Below are 7,830 nucleotides of genomic sequence, written 5' to 3'. Positions count from 1 at the left end.
AGAACAGTTTCAGGTTAAGAATGGACCTCCGGAACGAATTAAGTTCTTAACCTGAGGTACCACTGTACTAGAAATGGTGCAGAAAAAAAGGTGCAGGGATCTGAAACACCTTTCTTGTGATAAAAAAATTACTATAATTTAAATAGAAATACAATACATCCAGTATGGTGTAGTGGTTAAGAGCGGTAGACTCGTAATATGGTGAACCGGGTTCGCGTCCCCGCTCCTCCACATGCAGCTGCTGGGTGACCTTGGACTTGTCACACTTCTTTGAAGTCTCTCAGCCTCACTCACCTCACAGAGTGTTTGTTGTGGGGGAGGAAGGGAAAGGAGAATGTTAGCCGCTTTGAGATAAAATGGGATATCAAATCCAGACTCTTCTTCTTCTCTATAGTGGGGAAAACTGTGATCAAATGAATTGCGTTCGGGATCTCTGTTCCACATACTTCCAGTTCTTCACCTTTAAACTAGGCAGCTCTTCAAGTAAAGGATACCTTTAAACAGAAGACTGTTGAGATTACTGCATTGCAGGGGGTTGAACTACATGACCCTTCCAACTCTAAAATTCGACAGTTCTATTCTCTGATTATATTAAAATATCCTGGGAAACTTAATCATTCCCAATTTGATGTAAACTCCTTAAGCGGTTGGGATGTTGGGCAGAAAGAGGGTCTGCAATCTGGACCAGTCGTTAGTTGGGCAGAAAACACTCCAAGGAAAGAGGGAGTTATTCAGATTTGGTGCAAGCCTTAGGACTGTGGCTTGGAGCAGCAGACGAAATCCAGGACTCTGTTCAGGGGTCTCACAGGAAAGGAAGAAGAGCGCTCTGAACACCTCCAAAGGATCTTTGACATCAGGAATGCTGTCTCTATTGTCTTATTGGCACCTACTGAAGATCTTCCTTTTTATTTTATTTTTTGGTAACTTTTATTGGGTTTTATGAACAAGGATTGTAGGAATAATGCAGGAAACAAATAAATAGACCAAGTATACTCATGTCATTTGTATATCACAAAAACAGCACAATAAATTTGCAGTAATATATACAGCATATGGCTCATTATTAATAGTCCATGTATAAGTTCTTGGTTTGTGAGTTGATTTAAACGAAAACAAAGGGGAAACAGGATAGAACAGGGTTAACAGATAACATTCAACATCGCGTAGCTAAACGTTCAATCAGGAACCCTTGTGGCTGTGCTTAGATTAAGTATGAGTAATAAGTCATCTTTCCTCTTATGTTACCAATGAAACAATATCAAATGTTGCTATACTGATGAATGTGGGAGGGGGTTCAAAGTGAAGATAATAATTTATGTTTAGATTTAGATCAATCAGATAGAGACAAATGCTGATGGAAGGGATTGTTCATTTTCTGGAATACTGGTATGAAATTAAACCACACTGGGGGAAAACAATCTACTGTATCCACATGCCAACTATAGTTTATTTCTTTATTTCCAAAAGGAGGGCTCTTTCCCAAACTGTTTTGTACCAATTGTCTATTGTTGTGCCAGAAAGATCCTTCCAGTATCTGGTTATGCTGTGTCTCGCTGCTTGTGATAAAGAGCTTATTAATTCTTTATTGTGTAAATCCAGATTGTTGTCTTGAAATATTTGATAAAGCTAATTCAGGTTCCACTTCCAACTATTTCTGTCAATGTTTTCACAGTGCAATTGCTTCAAGATATTTTATGGGAAGTGATTCATAAACGGAAGAAATTAACAAAATAGATAATGAATAAAACTTGTGGGATTAACATGAAATGCACTCCCCCCTCGGTGATGTTGGGGTGGAAAATACCGTATTTTTTGCTCTATAAGACTCACTTTTCCCCCCCTAAAAAGTAAGGGGAATTGTGTGTGCGTCTTATGGAGCGAATGCAGGCTGTGCAGCTATCCCAGAAGCCAGAACAGCAAGAGGGATTGCTGCTTTCACTACGCAGCAATCCCTCTTGCTGTTCTGGCTTCTGAGATTCAGAATATTTTTTTTTCTTATTTTCCTCCTCCAAAAACTAGGGGCGTCTTGTGGTCTGGTGTGTCTTATAGAGCGAAAAATACGGTATTCCCCAGGTGTCTGCCACATTCCAGAAATGAGCTCCTATTGAAGAAACATCAGTCTTCCATCCTGAGTCATTGACTCACAACTCTTCCAACAAAAGATATGGCTGGCACAGCCTAGAAGAAGAAGAAGAGTTTGGATTTGATATCCCGCCTTTCTCTCCCTTTAAGGAGTCTCAAAGCGGCTAACATTCTCCTTTCCCTTCCTCCCCCACAACAAACACTCTGTGAGGTGAGTGGGGCTGAGAGACTTCAAAGAAGTGTGACTGGCCCAAGGTCACCCAGCAGCTGCATGTGGAGGAGCGGAGACGCGAACCCGGTTCCCCAGGATTACGAGACTACCGCTCTTAACCACTACACCACACTGGTGTTACAACACCAAGATACCAGATGACTGGTGATATCTTAATATAAAATTAATATAGAACAACAATATAGAGCAGACTTTGGAAGTTGTGTGGACTTCCAAATTAGCCTTTAAAGAAGCACCTGAAATGAAATGGAAGCTTGCTACAAAGCTGTTCATGCAAGCAGGTTACCTAGGAGAGACTGGAATGGAATATGTTACAGATAGGTAGCCGTGTTGGTCTGCCATAGTCAAAACAAAAAGAATTCCTTCCAGTAGCACCTTAAAGACCAACTAAGTCAGTTCTTGGTATGAGCTTTCGTGTGCATGCACACTTCTTCAGATACCAGTATCTGAAGAAGTGTGCATGCACACGAAAGCTCATACCAAGAACTGACTTAGTTGGTCTTTAAGGTGCTACTGGAAGGAATTCTTTTTGTTTTGGAATGGAATATGGTTTTCATGCTGGAATGTGGGCATGGATATGGAAGTCACTGACCAGGCAAGTAACATTTTGCAGCTTTGATTTGTTTGAAAAGCACTAGGCAATTTGAGGGGAACTGCTGTGTCTGTTGGCGCTGCAATAAAACTTGCCACCAAAAGACGACTGAAGTCAAAGCAGAAATTTGCAAGTGCCAATTTTTTTAAAAAAATCAATTCTTCCTTTTCAGGAAATAGATTGTGTGGTAAATCTTGTGGGAATGCAGAGCAGTCCCACAGCACACAGCATGATGCATGGATCTGGGAAATTAGCAGCTAAAGTGATTTAGATGGTATAATAATAATAATAATAATAATAATAATAATAATAATAATAATTTATTATTTGTACCCCGCCCATCTGGTTGGGTTTCCCCAGCCACTCTGGGCGGCTTCCAACAAAGATAAAAGATACACTGAAATGTCACATATTAAAAACTTCCCTGAACAGGGCTGCATTCAGATGTCTTCTGAATGTCAGGTAGATGTTTATCGCTTTGACATCTGATGGGAGGGCGTTCCACAGGGCGGGCGCCACTACCGAGAAGGCCCTCTGTCTGGTTCCCTGTAACCTGGCCTCTCGCAGTGAGGGAACCGCCAGAAGGCCCTCGGAGCTGGACCTCAGTGTCCGGGCAGAACGATGGGGGAGGAGACGCTCCTTCAGATATACTGGACCGAGGCCGTTTAGGGCTTTAAAGGTCAGCACCAACACTTTGAATTGTGCTCGGAAACGTACTGGGAGCCAATGTAGGTCTTTCAAGACCGGTGTTATATGGTCTCGGCGGCCGCTCCCAGTCACCAGTCTAGCTGCCGCATTCTGGATTAGTTGTAGTTTCCGGGTCACCTTCAAAGGTAGCCCCACGTAGAGCGCATTGCAGTAGTCCAAGCGGGAGATAACCAGAGCATGTACCACTCTGGCGAGACAGTCTGCAGGCAGATAGGGTCTCAGCCTACGTACCAGATGGAGCTGGTACACAGCTGCCCTGGATACAGATTTGACCTGTGCCTCCATGGACAGCTGTGAGTCCAAAATGACTCCCAGGCTGCGCACCTGGTCCTTCAGGGGCACAGTTACCCCATTCAGGACCAGGGAATCCTCCACACCTGCCCGCCTCCTGTCCCCCAAAAACAGTACTTCTGTCTTGTCAGGATTCAACCTCAATCTGTTAGCCGCCATCCATCCTCCAACCGCTTCCAGACACTCACACAGGACCTTCACCGCCTTCACTGGTTCTGATTTAAAAGAGAGGTAGAGCTGGGTATCATCTGCATACTGATGAACACCCAGCCCAAACCTCCTGATGATCTCTCCCAGTGGCTGCATGTAAATGTTAAAAAGCATGGGGGAGAGGACAGAACCCTGAGGCACCCCACAAGTGAGAGCCCAGGGGTCTGAACACTCATCCCCCACCACCACTTTCTGAACACGGCCCAGGAGGAAGGAGCGGAACCACTGTATGACAGTGCCCCCAGCTCCCAGCCCCTCAAGACGGTCCAGAAGGATGTTATGGTCGATTGTATCAAAGGCCGCTGAGAGATCCAGCAGAACTAGGAAACAGCTCTCACCTTTGTCCCTAGCCCGCCGGAGATCATCAACCAGTGCGACCAAGGCAGTTTCAGTCCCATGATGAGGCCTGAATCCCGACTGGAAGGGATCCAAATGGTCCGCTTCTTCCAGGCATGCCTGGAGTTGTTCAGCAACCACCCGCTCAATCACCTTGCCCAAGAATGGAAGGTTTGAGACTGGGCGATAGTTGGCCATCGTGGCCGCATCTAAAGATGGTTTTTTAAGAAGCGGTTTAATAACCGGCTCTTTCAGCGGGTCTGGGAAGGTTCCCTCACGGAGGGAAGCATTCACCACCCCACGAAGCCCATCACCCAGTCCTTCCCGGCTAGCTTTTATAAGCAAGGATGGGCAAGGATCCAGGAGACAGGTGGTTGGCTTCACTCGTCCAAGCAGCCTGTCCACATCCTCGGAGGTAACAGATTGGAATTGATCCCACACAACTAGACAGGACTCTAGCACTCTCCCGCCCCGGCCCCGCTCCCACGGTGGAGTCTACTTCTTCGCAAATACATCTTAACATCTATAAGAATATTTTACAGTATTTTTCCTTGTAAAAGACGATATCTTTTCCTTAGAAATGATAGGCAAAAACTGTGGGTCGTCTTATACACAGACAGTGAGGGGGGACGGGTGATTTGTGGCAGCAGCTAGCAGGAGATTGGCAGCGGCAACTGGGTGTGTGATTGGTTGCTGCGCCAAGGCCTGATGACGACTGGCTGCTGCTGCAGCAATTGGGCGGGCTATTTACGGCAGCGGCAAGGCGTGCATGCAATCGGCTGTGGTTGTGTCGAGTATGCAGGTGGGCTTTTGGTGGTGAGCGTGCAGATGATTGGTGGCCGCAGCAATGCGTGCAATTTGCTTTGGCGGGCAGGGTGGAGAGTGATTGGTGGTGATGGCCCCACCCCAAAGGAAGCTCAACAACTCTGGGCAATCTCTCCCCCCCCCCATTTTTTTGTTGCGGTCCAAAAAAAGTAGGGATTGTCTTATACATGGGGCGTGTTATACACAGATAAATGCAGTACTTCCATCATTAAAAGTCAACATGTAGACGTGTCTTGAGGGAAAGGTAGACAAAGATGGAGAGTATTGATAGCCTCAGATAAAGACCGGTGAGCAAGCACCAGAGAGAAAATGGGGGAAAGTTAGGCATACAAATTGGCCCTGTCTGCTGTAACATGATATCTGGGAAGCGGATATTGTGAATTGTTTCATAATAGAACTGGGCTTTGTAATGACTGCAATCAAGACCAACAAGGGAAATCTGCAGGTGGAAACTTTTGAGATACCTTCCAAAGATCTACGGGGGTGGAGGGGGAAGAGGAAGAAACTCTTAAGTGTTGAAAGAGGGGATCTGAAAGGGGAGCATTGTTCTAGCACCCAGAGCTGAAAACATTACTATAAAATGTTTTGGACATTCTCCAGCAGCCCATTGGAATACAGTAAAGATCTGTTCAGACATACAGAAGCAACAGGGAGTTATAGCCCTTCCAACAATATAATCCTAACCATGTCTATACTCAGATGTAAATCCTATTGAATGCAACTGGATTTACTCCTAAGGTAGGTGGAGTGGGGACATGGGTGGCACTGTTGGTTAAACCACAGAGCCTAGGACTTGCCGATCAGAAGGTCGGCGGTTTGAATCCCCGTGACGGGGTGAGCTCCCGTTGCTCAGTCCCTGCTCCTGCCAACCTAGCAGTTCAAAAGCACGTCAAAGTGCAAGTAGATAAATAGGTACCACTCCGGAGGGAAGGTAAATGGCGTTTCCGTGCACTGCTCTGGTTCACCAGAAGCGGCTTAGTCATGCTGGCCTCATGACCCGGAAGCTGTACGCCAGCTCCCTCGGCCAATAAAGCAAGATGAGCGCCGCAACCCCAGAGTCGGCCACGACTGGACCTAACGGTCAGGGATCCCTTTACCTTTACCTTAGGTGGAGTTAGGATTGCTGCCATGGCCTTGTGCATAGCACTGTTATAGAGTTTCATATCTTTCAAATGAGAAAGCACTGGAAACTCCATCGTCTTTGTAATATTTTCTTCCCTGACAATGTTCAAATAGAGCCCAGTGGAAGCTAGCAGATTCCTATAAGAAGACAACAAATCTGCTGTTCTCCCATCAGATTTCTAAAGAGAGTCCCTGTACCACAAAGTGGTTCAGTTTCACCAAATGGCAGCTTTTTCTCTCACACGCTTCCCAGTCTGAACTAACCCATTTGCTCCAGATGTTTTCTGATCATACTCCTTGAACTCTAATGAGATGTCTTGTTTTGAAGAGAAATGGTATAAAAAACAGCTTACCGATTATTATAAAAAAAAGCTTTAAATGTCATATTATACCTAAACTCTACAAAGGGCTTGATGATCAATAACTGTTTTGAAGATTACACAGCCATCAAGGCATAGTAAGGTTTTTTATCATTCCTGACCTCTTCAGGCAAAACTAAACATTTGTTTTGTTGCTGTAAGCCCTTGTGAACCCCCCTGAGTATAATTTATATCCAAGGAGGGAGTATAAGCTCTAGGAAATAAATAAAACTTAATATATGGATCCACCCGCCATAATCAAAGACATCCCCAACTCAAAACAGCATCAGACATTGCAATTTGATGAACAACTTGTTGGTAGAATCCCTTTGAATTCAGTAAGAATGCAAAACGAGATCTCCCACATAGGTACGTATTCCCCACAATTTTACTCAAGGTCCCATCCAAAAAGCTTAGGCCTGAAAGGCTACCGAAGATGCAAGTTTGATGCTGGAAAATCTTTGATCAGGTCTCCTGACTTTTTTTTTAAAAAAAGAATTTGAATTGAGGCTGAAAGACCACCCCACCCCATGTAATTAGGAAAAATGGCATGGAAGGGCATTAACTATTCCTCTGTGTCATATTCCCAATTTTTGGAAATAGTTTCCCTGAATCTGGGGTACAAAAATATAACCAGACTTGTATTTGCAGATGTGGATTGCAAATGGAAACTTCATTCTTTAAAACCTTCCTCTCCTTGGCCACCACCAAAACTAAACCAGGGGTTAATACAAATTTCACAACTAAATCTCTCTCTTGCTATGCAACTTTACAATGAACTAGGCCAGGACCAGCACTGAAATAGGAAGGACCGGTTCTTTCTACTGAGATAATGGGCTGTATGTCCACTCTAAACCTTCCATTTCATACAGCCCAATCCTATGCACGTTTACTCAGAAATCCCATAAATGGATTCAAAATGGCTAGCTTTTGAGTTTGAGTGTGCAGCCTTGCAGTGGTTTATTACACAAATGATCATAATGATTGTTATTATTCTAGCTACAAAAAGGCAGGCCCAATACATTTTGCTACCTGAGGCAGAACAGCTACCCTCCTTCTCCAAGCCAAGGTGC

Source organism: Podarcis gaigeae (genome assembly GCF_964106915.1).
Source record: "Podarcis gaigeae genome assembly, chromosome: 1".
Classification (NCBI taxonomy): Eukaryota; Metazoa; Chordata; class Lepidosauria; order Squamata; family Lacertidae; genus Podarcis; species Podarcis gaigeae.
This window is presented reverse-complemented; position numbering follows the sequence as displayed.